Below are 16,313 nucleotides of genomic sequence, written 5' to 3' on the forward strand. Positions count from 1 at the left end.
TTTAAACTTACCTCTCAGTATTTTCTTTTCTCATCACAAAGCCCTTTATGTACAACCTTTCTTTCACACACACTGAGCACACATTTATTTTCCTAATAAAGCAAACTCTGTGAAAAAAATAAAATATTTTATCTATTGGTAACACTTTCTAGTAAGCTTCATAAAACAGTTTGTAAGTTGTAACCCATGCCTTTATTAATGGCTGATAAACCATGTACTAATGCTTTATAGATAGGTTGCAACCCGTGGATGCCCCCCCTGGGGTAAGGAAGTCAGGGAGGGGGCTAAATAACGCTCCAACGTTAGGCCACTTTGAGTCTCTCCTCTGCAGACACTTTATGCTGAGGTCCATAAACAGGATCAGGATAGCACACATTGTGGCTGACTGAGCTGAGACTCTTCAGGCCAACCTCTGCAGTCTCAAATGCCCCTGGGGGAGTGGTTCTGACATTCCCGGGTTTCCACAAACTGGGATTGGACATTTGGTGAAGGTGATAATAATAATAATAATATAACATATATAATAATAAAGCATGTTTATGTTTTATATGCTAAAAGGGGGGATGTGGGAGGGTTATGCTGTGTAAAATGTCATCCAATCCCAGACAGACAGACAGATAGACAGACAGACAGCAGACAGACAGACAGACAGACGGGTTGGATATATGGGTGTGTCTTTTTCTTCGAACCCCTCGCGCAGCCTCTCGTGCACACTGCACAGTCTCCCTCCCACTTCAGTCAGTCAGCCACGTGCGCCCACAGCCGCCTCCAACCGGCGGGAAGCACGCGCTGGAATCTGCGGCTGACACTGAAACTTTCTCAGTCTGTCAGGAAGCACCGACCCGGTCCCAGCAGCGGTGGGGGGGTCGCAGGAGGAAGCAACCGGACACAGGAGGGACCCTGGCCGTCGGTGTGACGTTGCGGAGCCTCGACGAGGATTACCGGGCTCTAAAGGCGGGCTGCTTTCTCCCGCTCTAAAAATAGGCGTCTGTCTGTCGGTGCGCCGCCCGCTGCAGGTCCGCGCGCCTCCACTCACACACGGAGAGGTTGGATTGTTGAAAGCTTCAGTCGGTGTCACCGGATTCCTCGTTCCCCTCAAAACTGCATTTTTCCTCTAACAAAGAGAGAGAAGCGTTCCCGGAGCTGCTCGGTGGATTAACGGTCGGTTGTCGGTTGTGTGATTTATTGTTGATCACGGAGGACGGAGCCGGACCCCGCCCGGACCCGCTGTAACGCTACCGGACCGGGATTTCATCTGCTTTTCCTGGGTTCAGCTTTGCGCACTGGCGGATGGAACCGCGCACATTTTACCGGAATATTCTGGGAGTGAGATTGTTTTCCCCGTTAACTAGGCCCTACCGGGAGGAGTAGCTACCTGCTTTTTGGGAGCAGACCGGTTCCAGCCCCGAACGGAAGCCCGGAGAAGTGAAAGGTTATCTGCACTCAAGGACACCCTCGGTTAGGGGGGGTGTAGTTTTCTTTGGACGCTCCAACCGGAGCTGCGCACGGATCTCTACCGGGACTGCAGATGGACGGTAACGGAATTAAAGGTGTTTAGACTTTTTCTCTGCTGCAGCCGGTTTTGGATTTGTCTCTGAGGGACTGCGCTCGAGCCACACAGCTAATGCACACGGATGGCACGAGCTCTGGCGTCCCGGTTACTACTTTAAATACGTTACCGGAGTGATCGGAGGCTAATGGGAGTTTTTTCGGTAACCGTGTGACTCCCTGCGTCCACCCACCCGTCTCGTTGGAGGATTTATGTGTACGTGAGTGCTCGTCGTGGGTTTGCACGGTGAGACCACCGGCACCTGGATTCCCGGTTCGCCCCCTTTTTTCTTCTGCTTGACTGCGCGCACGTCTGTTCCGGTAATCCCACTTGTGCCGCTGCTGCTGTCCGGTCCCCCCCCCTTCCACACACACACACACACACACACACATCCCGTTTATTCAGCCCCAGAAAACTACCGAGATAGCCTCTCTCTGTCTCTCTCTCTCTCTCTCTCTCTCTCTCTCCCCCTGTGTGGATGGGAGAGGAGTCGCGCAGGAGAGGAGACCGGGAGTTCGGAGCCTGATCGCCTTCTCGGGTCTGGTTGTGATTTAACTCCCCCATTATCGGACGGGTCGGGAGAGGAAGAGGAAGAGGAAGAAGGGATTCTGGGGGGAAAAGCAAGAGGAGGAGAGGTGGAGATCGATGAAGGTAAGGCTGATTGATAATGCAGGGTGTGTGAGATGGCGGAGGACCGACCCCCCCCCCAGTACTTTTATTCTCAGTGGGCAGGAATGAATGCTCGCAGTAACGTGATGAGGCTGTGCCGTTAACTCGCTCTAACGGCTCTCTCTCCGTGCGCCGGTGTTGGCACTGTTACCGGACACTCTCTCTCTGTATGTAGAGCTCTCCAAAGCGCGCGCGCACGCCGCTCACGGTGTTTCTCTCCGGTGGCTCTGACGGTGAGAGGCTAATTGTTATTTTGGCGTCTCACTTGTGCGCGGGTGCACCGGCCAGGGCTGGCAGCCCCGCCGCGCCTGTATGGGAATGTGCGCGTGCATGTCTGAGTGGGTGCGTGCGTGAACGCTGGGCTTGTGCGCGCGAGTGGATGGATGCACCCGTTCTTGCGCGCCCGCCTGCGTGTGTGTGTGTGTGTGTGTGTGTGTGTGTGGGAGCGCAGTAATAAAACCCATTTTTGGGTTTTCTCTCTCTCTCTCTCTCTCTCTCTCTCTCTCTCTCTCTCCCCTCTCTCTGTTTCTAAGCTGCCTCATCATGCCGCTCCAGTTGACTGGCGTTACAGCCACATCTATTATGCAGGAGGCTAGGAGATGAGAACACAAGAGGGGAGGTGAGGAGAGGAGAGGGGGGGAGGAAAAGGAGACGTGGCAGAAGGAAAAGGAGGAGGAAAGGTAAGGGATGATAGAGGGAGGGGAGGGTGAGGTGAACAAAGATGGTAGAAGTGAGTGGAGGGAGCAGTAGAGGAGGGTGAGGGAGAGAGGAGGGGAGGGAAGTGTTAAAGAAGGGATGCAAAAAAGACAAGGGCAGAAGGGGGGAGACGGCAATGGGGGTGAGGAGAACAGAAAGGAGAGGGTGAGATGAGGAAAGATGGGAGCAGGGACCAGGGGAGGAAGGGGAGGATGGGGAGGATGGGGAGGATGGGGGAGGCAGTAGAGAGGCAGTAGGGCTGGACGATGTTGGAAACTAACATTAGGCTCTTCTTTGGTGAGATAAGACCAGCAACACACAGCCCTCACTGTTTGACCCGAAGACAGCGCAGAGACAACACAGCAGAGACAACACCGCAGAGGACACAACGGGGCAGAGACGGGCTTTTGTATCGGGAGCGTACAGGGAGCGCAGGGACCAGTGACAGCTCCACACTGAGAGAGCTTCTGTTTCAAAGAAAGATCTGAGAGAGCGGCCTATAAATATCTCCACAGACATCAGAACGAGCTGCTCGCAGTTCAGGGACTGATTCAAACCGGTTGACTGGGATTCAGGACCACGGAGAGCTCTTCGGAGGCAGCCTGGGTTTCAGGACCGCGGAGAGCTCCTCGGAGGCAGCCTGGGTTTCACTTTAGATGTACAGTCAGCACCATGGACAACTCCAACACAGTTCAATGTACACTAAATGGCCAAAAGTCAGTGGACATCTGACCACAGCCTATATGAGCTTGTTGGGCATCCCATTCTAACAACCATGGGCAGTAATATGCAGCCACAACTCTTCTGGGAAGGCTTTTGAGCTGTGTGTCTGCCAGCAGAAGATTTGTGAGGTCAGGCGCTGATGTTGGCTGGCAGTCGGCATTCTGATTCCTCCCAGAGGTGTTCAGTGGGTTTGAGGTTAGGGCTCTATGCAGGCAAATCGAGTTCCACCCCAACATTTGTCTAACCATGTCTAAATGGACCTCGCTTTGTGCACAGGGCCACAGTCACGCTGCAACAGAAAAAAAGAGGCTTCCCCAAACTGTTGCCACACAGTTGTAAACACCCATTTGGATAAAATGTTTTCTTATCCTGTAGCATTAAGCTTCACTGGAACTAAGGGCCCTAGTCCAAACCTGAAAATAGCCATTACACCTCGTCTACCAAACTCTACAGTGCGCACTGTTCATTCAGGTAGTGTTGTCCTGGCTTCTGCCACACTGAATCCAAAGAACACATTTGACTGCTTCATGTGAGGCTAGCATGCAGCTGCTCAGCCATAGAAACTCATTTCATGAAGCTCTCAATACGCTTGTGTGCTGATGTTGCTTACGAAGGCAGTTTGTAACTCTTTAGTGAGCGATGCTGTGTGAGTTTACGTGGTCTTCTATTTCGTGGCTGAGCTGTTGTTGCACCTACGTCCTTCCACTTCACAGTAATAGCACTTACAGTTGACCATGGCAGATGTAGTGGGGCAGAATTGTCACAGACTCACTTGTGGCAATGGTGGCATCCTGACAGTGCCACATTGAAAGTCCCTGAGCTCCTTACAAACCTAAATTCTAAATGTCTGTCTGTGGAGATTTCATGGCCTTATATGGAGATTCCAGTCAAAGTATCCATTGTTCAATGAATTTATTTTAGACTGTGCAGAAGATATACATATACCACAGTAGGACACTGTGTGCGTGTGCGGTCTACGGACATAACAATTATTGTTGAATTAACGTACCTTCAAAGCAATAAAGGTAAATATAACTTTAGCAAACTCAGCAGAAACATAGAAGTAAGCATACTGTATTTAAGGATAGCACAACCATCTGGTAACCTCCATCAGAAATGGGTAGTTAACAGCAAATTAGGGCAAAACTGTGAAACTACTTAAAACATCCCTGGCATGCTACATGTCAAAGAAACATGGAAACAACTTAGATTTGCTCATGTACACACACCAACAAACTTATTCTCGTACATGTGCTAATTAACCTACTCGTTAAGACTAGGCAGTAGGCAGGCTCCACAGAGGTAGTTTGATTCCCACAGACGTCGGGCATCGGGAATGTTTTATCCCATTGTACTCCTCCCCTTGTGATCCGTGATCGTTGACACATTTTCAGGGCACTGTAGGGCGCCACTGTGGGTTCAGACATTGGAGAGCTCTAGCAGCCTTATAGTGAGATCGAGATGATGCTTTCAGGACCACGGAGAGCTCTAGTACCGTTTCACTGCCACAGTGTGAGCTCCTACATGATTTCAGCACTACGGACAGTTCCACAGATACGTTCAAACCAGCTGGAATTCAGGACCGAGGACAGCTCCCCTGGCATTCTCAGGGTCATTGTGGGAGAACCCGATGGGGACCAGGAAGCGCTCCAGCAGATTTACTCCCACAGGCAATCTGTATGAAGGGTATACACCAAGCTTCCTTCACAAATCTGTGACAGTTTTATGCAGCACTGTACAGGTACGCTGTGTTTGAAAGACATAATCAACCTAGCCTCGGGGGCATCAGTGTCAAGGTGCACAGAAGCCAGATGATGCAGACCAGGCAGGAGCTCACAGTTCCATCAGATAGGGTCAGCGGTTGCGTTTGCCTTTGACTACCACGGGAACTGAAATGAGCGTGCAGGGCAGCAGGTTGATGTGGGGAGTGCAGAGAGGGTTCTGCAGGTGTAAACCTGCATGTTAGCAAACATCCTGCCTGCCGAGGCGGGACATTGAATATCTATCACTGTTTCGCAGCTGACCCTGATCTCCGACCCCCCTGTGCAGGACAATATCTGTGGTAGAATCAATAAGATATGTAACTATTATTATTGTGGTTTCAGTCCACGGATACTTGCCTGTTAACTCTAATCTATTTTTAGAATGAAGCATTGGCACTTATAGGTTGCAGCCCCTATAGGAATACAGGCCCATACTGCTGAGTGTCGATATCATATCAGTCAGCTTATTTCTGCTTCTTCAGGATCATTATTACACATATTTCTACTTATGGATAATTCATTTGATATCATTATGCTTTCCATGATGATACTCAGTGCTCAGTCTCATTAGAGAGAATGAAGACTGGTACGTATAGCACAGACGCCCTGAGATGATTTCAGCACCCAAGAGACCGCATTTGAAGTTGCAGTTGGTTAAAGGGAGCCTCACAAGTTGAGAAAGATTCAGGGAAAAGTCGATAGAAAACACAGACAGTTTAGACTTTTGGATTTTGGGGAGGATGCAAGTTGTCTAGCTCTCCCTTGGATTTTTTGTTGTCAATATCATGTCGAGACAGCTTTGATTATTTCTGCAACCCGCTTGAATTCACTGTAAAAGCATGTTAGAGGTGGATGGAATGTCGTGTACATGTTATTATGGTAAAACGTTGCAGAGGCTTGCTGGGCACATAGACAGGCAGACAGACAGACAGACAGGCCAGCAGATAGGCAGACAGACAGGCCAGCAGACAGGCAGCCAGGCAGACACACTCTTACTCATACAGTAAACAAAAGACAGACTGGCTTATAAAAGCGACAGGCAGCCAGGTAGACAGGGAGACGGATACAAAGCCAGACAGGCAAAAGAACAGTCAGCCAGGTGGCAAGCCATCCAGTGTCGTGCTCGAGTGTGATAATAGAGCGTAATGTGTTAATGTGACTGGAGTGATGCGTTGTTTTGTGGCGACTGTTATCATATGGAGAGCATTACAATGTGCTTCACATCCCATTAGCAGAGAGACGGAGAGAGAGGGAGAGAGCACATCCCCACCTCCACACTTACTCTCAGCAGGTTACTCCCCTGTGTTTTCCACCTTCCTCTCCCTATGACACACTGTTGGCGGCTATATTTTCCCTTCTACAGCGCAGAATAGACCCAAACTGTAATTTATGAAAGATCCTCAACACAGACGTCTCAGGTCAAACTCCAACATGTGATTTATAACAAAGGCTCTGGATGCGACAAACTCCCATCACACGTTACCAGAACACAAAGCGATGTTTTGCAATATTTTGAAAGGGGGGGGGTTGACCCCTTATCTACCATTCAGTAAGCTGATTAAGTGACATATTTTATGGATATTTCCTATTATAGTCAATGCATAACAATAACAGTATGCATTGAATATGTGAACAACTGATAAACTGTACAATCCCAAACCCCATAAACCCAAACAGTGAGCCGTGACTGCGGGAAGTTTGTGTAAAATGAGCGATTTGGATGAATTGTGAGCAGATTATTTCCTGTGAATATTGTCAGAGATGAGTTTTCCTGATATTTTAGAAACATTTTATACAATTCTCTGTTTATATTACACATTTTTAACAATCACACATACTAAATAATTTTTTTTGTTAACAAATGAGGTGTTTTCTTCCCCCTGTTGCTTGGTCATTGTTCTGTTAGCTCTAATGCAGGATGAGAGAGTGAACGCTCTGTGAGTTTTGTTTGTGTTCAGGTCTTCAAAGTTTAGATCTTAAATATTTTATTTAGTTTTCTTCACAGAAATGAACAACATTCTGAGATATAGGCCCACTGTGTATATCGGAAAAATATTCAAAAAAGGGTTTAATGCATCTGGTGGTGTGTTCTTTATGACAGATTTCCTAAAATTAGGTTTAAAAGCCATACCCCATTACAGTAACACAGTATTTTCAATCATTCTTTGTGTATTTCAGACCATGAAGTTATTACAGACTTTGAAGCTGCCAATGGAATATAAAGTCCAGTGGCCGCTGTCCAGCACGTCTCTCTCTGTTCTTAAACCTGGTTGCCAGCTAAAAACAAAACAGGCTGAAGAGCTTCTTTCTCATTTATTTTAAGCTTTGCTCTGTCGGGGAAAAAAAGAAGTTATTTTCCTGCTCCGCGAATTAGGTTAGATCTTTGCAAGCTGTCATGCAGAACGTTTCTTTTCATTTCCGTACAACTTTAAATGTAATGCAGGCTGTTAATTCCCACAAGCGGTACTTGTTACCCGCAAAGGATTGTTATGTAACAACACCCCCACTCCAGTGGCAGATAAGCAGGTAAGAGGCCATCAGAAATATCCAGATCAGAATGTATGATTTACCTTCCAGTGCAAATTCTGCATCCTGTCTGGTTAAAGAATTAATCTGTGGCTTAATCCCTCAGCCTAGAGCTATACCCCCAATCCCTCCATCTATTCACCCATCTGTTTCTTCATCCATCTGTCCATCCAACCAGTCAGCTCGCTTGCCTCGCCTGCATTTGTAGATTCCTTTCCTTTTATTTCTTTCTTTCTTTCTTTCCAGAGATTCTGGGATTGTTTCAGGTGTTTTCTACTCCAGACATTAAATGAAATGCTACGACAACTATCTGTACTTCATTCCTTGGCCCCCAGGAGGTCCTTCTTATCTGCAAATTTAATTTCCTTCCCACTGTCTCTTGCTTTGCTTTGGATCACATGAGGTGTTTTATCCAGTCAGCAGTGGTGTTCCAACAAAGCAAGAATGCTTACACCACCACCACCACCACTACTACTGCTGCAGGAAATGGGAACTTCAGATTACTGTAATTTAGTTAAATTCCCCCCTAAAGCACAGAGAATGGTGGTGTATATTTATCTCAATTCCCTCCCATTTTAGAATAGATCTTTTTAACATAGAGAGGTGTAGCTTGGTACTTAGGTTTAGACACCATGTTATGATTAAATGTCATTGTAATAGCCGGATTCAAAACCGGTGGAAGGTTCTGCTATTGGTTTCCTGTCTGATCTGATAATTAGTTTTTACCCAGGGTTGTATTATCCACAAATTCGCACACACAGGCTCTAAGTGTGCCATGAATACCCTGATAAAGTGTTAATCTATTTCTTCTCCTCCTTATCGTCACCTCTCCTCCTCGTGTTTTGTCTCCTGTTTATTTTTGTAAATTCTTTTGTGATAAAGGCTTTTTTTCTAAATACACCACAGAAGTGTGACCTACATTTCTGCCCAAATAAGGGACTGCAGCTCCTTTGCTTTGTCAGGCTGGTGGAGAAATTAACAGAGGTGTAAAATAATCACCTCCCGACTGTGCCCAGAACCTACACACGTTTTAGAAATGTGTCTGGGTTTTATATGGACTTTATTTGTTGAGCTGTTCAAGGACCATTTTTGAAGAAAAGGCTAGCCTTGATATTTAGTATTTAATGCTGATGTATGTGATTGTTGTAGCCTAGACAGATGACTCAGCACCTGTTTCTTAGCAGCTGTGATACTGAAATGATTCTTTAATTAGTCAAGTCATTGATGATAATTAACAACAATTTAGATAAACAATGAAATATTTAAGCCATTTATAAAGCAAAAATACCTCTGTATATGGGTAGTTAGTAGTATTGGTGAGTGATTCACGATTAAAGAATTAATATCTAATATATTGATTGTGCAGTAAATATGCATATTGTGGTCAAACCCCGGCTATTGCAATTGAAATCCACCATTGGCTGATCTGGACGCAGGTGACTTATGTGGTGACAGCTTTTGTCACCAAGCAACCCCCCTCCCCGCCCCTTCCTATCAAACCAACGTCTCAACTCTGCAGACTGTGGCCGTAGCGTGACACTCCCACACAGAAACCGGCGTGTAAGCTTCTCCTAGCCGCTAGCTCAGCTAACGTTAAAACACAGGCTGTGAATGTGCTTCTAGTGACTAAACGGTTCCATCAGACTCTCTGTGTTTCCAGCTCAGACACAGAGAGTCTGACAGGCTCATGGCTGGTTAGCTCTGTTAGCTCTCCTACCGGCGGCTGTATTCCTGCTACACTATGCTGTCACTCTGGTTGCCGTTACCTACGGCATCATACACTCCGTAGCCACACTGTGGGGGAGATGGCTAGCAGGATTTTGGTGTTTAGTTATACTTTACTGCCTCCCACAGGTGATATTTGGTAGGATTCCCATGCATAAGATGAAACGAGGTGGTGGAAACACTACTAATGCAAGTTCTCTGTAGGAGCTTTAAACAATGAAGGAATTAATTAAATCTTCCCCAATAGATCAATCTCTTCACCACCCACTGTCCTGCCTGCAGGATGCTAGCACTATATACGTGTTCAAAGTCAGTGAAGTCATTGTGGGTTCAATCACAAATAATGAATTTCTTTAGGTTGTTAAAGGGTTATTTGATAAGGAAACAACACTATGATGAGGCACATAATGTATTTAAAGAAGAAATTAACTGGGAACCAGGAATCCACAGTTTGACATCCAATAAGTGAAAAACTAAACCAGATATGATCAGGGACCCCCCGAAACATGAACACTTACAGTTTCACAAATAAGTCTCTCTTGTGAGTCCTCTGCGCTTTAGTGACTTTCTTTGTGTGAAACGACAAACCGGATTCCCTCACAGGACAGTAAAAAGCCACTCTGAATTGAATTAAAAGCTCAGAGCAGATAACACTGAGGAGTAAAGGAGGTAGTTTCTTTCCCTCCGTCCTGCCGCCGGAGTGAGTTCTCACATGCGCTCCGGCAGCCGAGGGATTAATGAGAAAATGGTAAAAACATGTCAAGTTTAAATTGAATATGAGCCGGTGTGATGCAGACCCCCCGAGAACTGGCAGTGTGAGGACACATGACAAGCACAACCCTAGTGTAAATTCAATATGGATGTCAGCATGCTAATCTCAGCAGGACGGCCATCTAATGCTCATCACATCTCGCTCCGTCTTTCTGTTTCCATACCACTGTCGATCAATCTCACTTTCTTTATCTCTCGCTCTATCCTTTCCACTCTCTACCCTTCTCACTCCTTTTTCTCTTTGACTTATTCCTCTGTCTGCCTCTCTCTGTCCCTCTCTCTTTTTCAAGTTGAAGGTCAAATGTGACAGCTCGCTGATGGATGGTGCAGTATGATTTAAGAGAACTGAACACAATAACACTGTGTGTGTGTGTGTGTGTGTGTGTGTGTGTGTGTGTGTGTGTGTGTGTGTGTGTGTGTGTGTTGTGCACATAGCCAGAGTCAGAAATGGTATAATGATGAGAAACAAAATGATTCTATGTGTTTAGGTCTGACTTAGGCAACCTTCAGGGACACATTTCAGACCATTTAACTGGGGACAGCTTGTCCAACTGGGGACAAAAGCTGTGTCCCCAATTTGCTGATTTTTGGGTCAGTGGTTGGGTTAGGGCAAGTCTCCAGGAAAGGAATGCAAGTCTATGTAACGTGTGTGTGTGTGTTAATTTAAAAATGTCAAACATTCTCAGCTTCCAGCCTCTGGAATGTGAGGATTTCCTGTTGTATAAAACTGTAAGATGAATATTTTTGGTTCTTTGGACCATCGGTCAGACAGCTGACACAGTCACCTTGCACTAGGAGCTTATGACGGTGACTGTTCACCATTTTACAGACTAGAAATTTAATTTAAGCCCCCCTTCAGTCAAAAACATGTTCCTACAGTTGGATGTTGGAACTCTGTTGTGCAGAATTATGTATGCAAAGTTTGACACAGGAAGAAAGTGTATGGTGTCCCTAATGATGTCGAGGACTGTCAGTGCGTTTTATTTACCTCCTCATGCAGCCCTGCCTGTCTGTCGTGCGGTGTTAAGGCTCTGCTGCTGCTGGCCTGCTTCTTCTCCTGAATCATTTGAGTGTCCCAAAGGCCACAATATGTGTGTGTGTTTGGGTGTGTGTGTGTGTGTGTGTGTGTGTGTGTGTGTGTCAGTCCCCTTGAGTTTAAAAGACGTGGGATTTTACAGGCAGAAATACACGAGCACTGCAGCGCTGTGTGTGTGTGTGTGAGCCAGATGGAGGTGGCTGTAAGGTGAAGCCTCTGTAGATTTACCCTCCATTTCACTGTCCATCAAACACAGTGTGAGTGCACACACTCACACACATAGAGTAGTAAATCATCGCTCCATGTTGCTGTGAAACCTGATTGCTCGGAGATGTTCGTGAGTCACCAAAGTCCAAATCAGTCTCAAGTCTCTGGAATATTTTCTTCTCCTACGGTTCCTGACAGGAGCTTGTTTAGCAGAGGTGGTAAGCCATCCAGCTCTCATCTGTTCATACATTCAGTCACATTAGCATTGAAATAAACCCACGCTCTTAGTGGTTAATGTTTTCTTTCTTAATGATTGTCTATGACGTCAGTGAGGTATGATGGAGGCTGCTCCTTTAAGACATCATCTTTTTGTATGGAGTCAGCGTGGTCACATGGTGTCTCTCTCCCTCTGCCTGTGTTGTATCGCAGCCTCTCTGTGGTTTGTCTCCACAGCCGGTCTGCTCCGACTGAAACTGCTGTTTTTATCATCTACGTCTGTAAAGTAAGGATTTATTGCCACCAAACCAGAGTTGGTGATTGTTGGAGATGGTTTTGGTGAGTTTTATTTTATCTGTCCACTTTGAATGAAGTTACAATGCTGAGAGGTAAAATTAGCGTTTTTGTCTATGGAGTCTGGTGGAGAGTGGTATTACGGCTGTTTCCAGGTAAACTAAAGGTGCAGATGAAGATGAAGTGGCAGAAACAACTACTGTTAGTGGACGGACTTTGGAGATAATGACAATCTAAACTTTAGTTCTCCAGATGTCAGTCTTTGAGTTCTAGTTGTTAAATATGTATTCATTTGAAACATTGGGTGCCTAACATTGATTAAAACTTGCTAATGCTATTGAACCCCAACCCCACGTCTCCCTTCTCCTCTCCCCTCCTCTCCCCTCCTCTCCTCTCTAACAGAAACCAGCAGGTGTTAAATAACACACCTAATAGCAACCTAAAAATACCCCCAGAGACATTTTCCCTCTGTCTCTGTCTCTCTTTCTTCGAAGCACCCCATCTCCCCTTCCTCCTTCCTCTCTTCTCCTCCAACACCCACTCTTCCTTTCGATTCCCTTTCTCTCTTCCTCCCCCTTGCACGTTCTCTCTCTCTTTAGCCTCGGTGTAAACACAACCCGTACCATTCTATGCGCTCTGCTGCGGTTCGGCCCTCCTGCTGGGACAGAAAATGGGAGCTGGGTCTTAGCTCTGAAAGTGTAGGATGGAGGGATATCAAAGGGAGAGGCAGGGAGAGAGAGAGAACAACAGAATTAAAGACAGAGCGAGACGGCGAAAGGCAGAGAAAGGAGATAGATGGCAGCCAATTACGTGGCTCAGCTTAGTGTGAACAGTGGGACAGGGTGCTGTCAGCAGAGAGATAAAAATAGACACTATCTGTTGGGATGTATGTCTGTGTGTGTGTGTGTGTGTGTGTGTGTGTGTGTGTGTGTGTGTGTGTGTGTGTGTGTGTGTGGTTCCTCTGTCTGTACTCATGTCTGTTTGTGGGTTTTGAATCTGAATGTGTGTGATGATTTATATATTACCATTATTTACTGCTAATTAATTGATTAATTGTGCATTGGGCCTGTGGGTGTATCTATACACTATGGCTTTGTGTGTGTGTGTGTGTGTGTGTGTGTGTGTGTGTGTGTGTGTGTGTGTGTGTGTGACAGGGAGTGTGTGTGTGTGTGTGTGTGTGTGTGTGTGTGACAACGAGAAACATTTGCTCAGATCTACCCATGACCAATTACAAAATTACCTCTGATGTGGAAAGAGAATTTGAAGATGGACCTGTGTGTGTGTGTGTGTGTGTGTGTGTGTTTGAGTCTCACAAGCACTCCCTGTCACACACGCACACACACACACACACACACACACACACTGCGAGCTGAATGTCATGTTTGATGTAATGAGTTTCATGGGTGAGTGTTTCCATGTAAGGCTGGGTCATTAAATGGTAATGGTGAGATGAGAGCTAATCTGTCACACACACTGACAGCGGGCTGATAGATAGATGGGAGGAGAGGAGAGAACGAGGGAGAGGAGGAAGAGGGAGAAAGAGGAGGGAGGGGAAGGGGAGGGGAGGAGATGAAAGAAAGAAGGTTAGGGAAGGGAGAGTGAGAGGGAGGAGGGAGAGATGAAAGAGAGGAGAGGCAGAGAGGAAAGGTAGAAAAGACAGAGAGATTATTTTCACTCTTCTGCTCAAAATGTAAACACATCAGAAGTTTATTTCCCAGGATCGGCTGACAGAATATTCCCATTCATACGTTTGTGTTTGGGAGAATGTAAAGCTAGCTAGAGCGTATGAAGCTGGGAACATGCATGCTGGTATCAAAAAGACACGATCCCTTTCAAAGTAACATTTCTCTCATCTACAAACAATCTTTGGCCGAGGGACCAGATTCTGGTTGGCACTGAACGAGTTAACAGACAATAAATCCAGTGTGTAGTTTGGCTAACTTGTAAGATAGATGTTACTACGGCTTATGCACGGATCGGACGAGCCGCACGGTCTGACACAGGACAACAGGACTTAAATGTGTCAATACAAGGCCTACTGGCAAACTATAGAACAAGTGCTGTCCTGCATTAAAGAGTGAGAACTCTGATACAATCTAAAATTAAAAACATGAACAGAATTGATCCTGTCCTTATAGGGGACACTTCAGTCGTATGTTTTAAGTAGGGTAGGTATTGCACATATTGAATTGCTTCGATCTTATCAAGGACTGAAAAACGTCATTCCATACCAAATTTCAGTACCTCAGCAGCCTCAGTACGCCAGTAAGAACACCACAGGCTGTCTAATGGAAAGACCCAGTGTTAACACACAGAGACGGGGGTCACTGTTTCTCTTGTAGTGAACCTTGTGCTGCTTGTTAACGCAGCTAACCTGTATCTGCTCGTCAGTGCGTCCGTACACAACATCGTCCACCGGGATGGAAGGCCAGGGCGCATCCTCCCTTCACACCAGGGACAGCAAACATGGTGTAGCATACCGACGGTAAATGGAGAAAAAGGGTTAGAGTTAAGGGTGAAGTTGTCAGAGAAAGTACAGTAAGAGGTCTCACTCTGCCACTATTTCCCAGGACTACAAACATCACCAGGCCACACAATGATTCCCTTCTCCATCTTCATTAGATAGCCAGAATAGCCGTTACAATGGAGCACTGCCTTTACGGATGTTATTAATGCTATTATTCATATTTTCTTTATAATCCAATACTGTACAGATATTCCACCAGTTTCTTCATTTCCCAAGTCGTTGGACTTTCTCCTTTAAAATGAGCAATTGAACTGTCATTTGTGATGTAATTCTCTTTTGTTAAAATGAATTTGATGAAATTGGTATCGCTCAGGATCCTGTATTGAATTTAAGGTACCAGTAATAAAATATTTGAAACAATACGCAGCCCTGGCCTACCCAACCCCCTTTAAGAGGGTCATTGTCATTGGTTTTCAATTGTATAATAATAATTGAAGGTTGCAGGCTGCTTATTTACAGACTGGGAAACAAGTAAACATGCTGTTTTTGATTTGAAAAGCTTTTTGCTAATCTAAAGACACTCATTTAGCGATCCTAACAAACCCCAAACCTCTGTAAGTATACAGTAGAGGACCGCCGGCGTTAACTTCCCACTGAAAAGACTTCATCAGCCTGCAGATTGAAAGAGCAGATATCCAAAAGTCAGAAAATTATGGCAACTGAACGTGTTCAAAGTTCATTCCCTAGTAAATCACAGCGCTTTGAAAGATTTCTTTCATGCCTTTCCAGTGTGGTTAAAGAACATTTTTTCATTTAGATCTCTTTACTGCAGGGCCCTGATGGAAGCCTATTCAACCACTGTGTGAGTCCTGATGGCAGATGGTATGGTGGATTTTGCTCAGTGCAGCGTCGCTCTCGTCTCCCTGGTGACTGACGTGACCTCCTCTGCACCGGAGCTCACAGGCACATTAACTACAGCTACGTTAATCTGTTTCAGGGACCGGCCTCGCAGTGAAATTTCCATCACTTCGCTCGTGAATCTTGATGCTTGTCAAAGATTTGTGTCGTGTTCTCGCGAGTGAGTCAAGTATTCAGAATACTTCCGTATTAATCCTTTCCTTTAATAAGGTTGTTTATAAATTGTCAGAAAGTTGATGTTCAGATTGCTTCGTTTAGTCTAACCAAAGGTTTTTAAGGGCTGTCATTATCAATTAATCCTTTTGGTTATGTTTTAGATTTATTGATTAATTGATTGTTTAAAGTACATGCATCCCACGTTCACAGAGCTCCACTTTCTGTCTGATCAATTGTCCAGAACCTAAATCTTTTCAGTTTATAATGATATGAAGAGAGAAATCAGCAAATCCTCACATTTGACAAGCTGGAAACAGACAGTCTGGCTTTTTAACTTCATAAATGGTTTAACCAATGAATCGCTTAATTGACTAATTATGTAAGTACTTGTGTTAAGGAAGAAACCTTTGTGTTTTTCATTAAAATTATATTTTGGTTGCTTTATTTTGTAGGTGAATGCTTCAGTACAGCATGCTACCTGTATTTACATGTTCGAGGATTCAATTAATAAAATAACTTTTTAGTTTTCCATCACAAAAGTACCGAAACCTGTCAACGGTCATGAGAAATACATATAATAATATTATTCATGTTATA

The 16,313-nt window shown here is 45.4% G+C and overlaps 1 protein-coding gene across 3 annotated transcripts in view; it reads left to right on the forward strand.

Moving 5' to 3' along the window:
• Positions 1 to 724: 724 nt before the first annotated feature.
• The window catches only part of si:cabz01090165.1 (uncharacterized protein LOC100333421 homolog), a 357,316-nt gene continuing 341,727 nt past the window's right edge, over positions 725 to 16,313 (forward strand). For all 3 annotated transcript variants that reach the window (XM_051399643.1, XM_051399645.1, XM_051399646.1), the window contains exon 1: positions 725 to 2,200. The gene's annotated coding sequence lies outside the window, so the exon portion shown is untranslated. The remainder of the gene's footprint in view (positions 2,201 to 16,313) is intronic.

This window comes from Dicentrarchus labrax, unplaced genomic scaffold (genome assembly GCF_905237075.1).
Source record: "Dicentrarchus labrax unplaced genomic scaffold, dlabrax2021, whole genome shotgun sequence".
Lineage (NCBI taxonomy): Eukaryota > Metazoa > Chordata > Actinopteri > Moronidae > Dicentrarchus > Dicentrarchus labrax.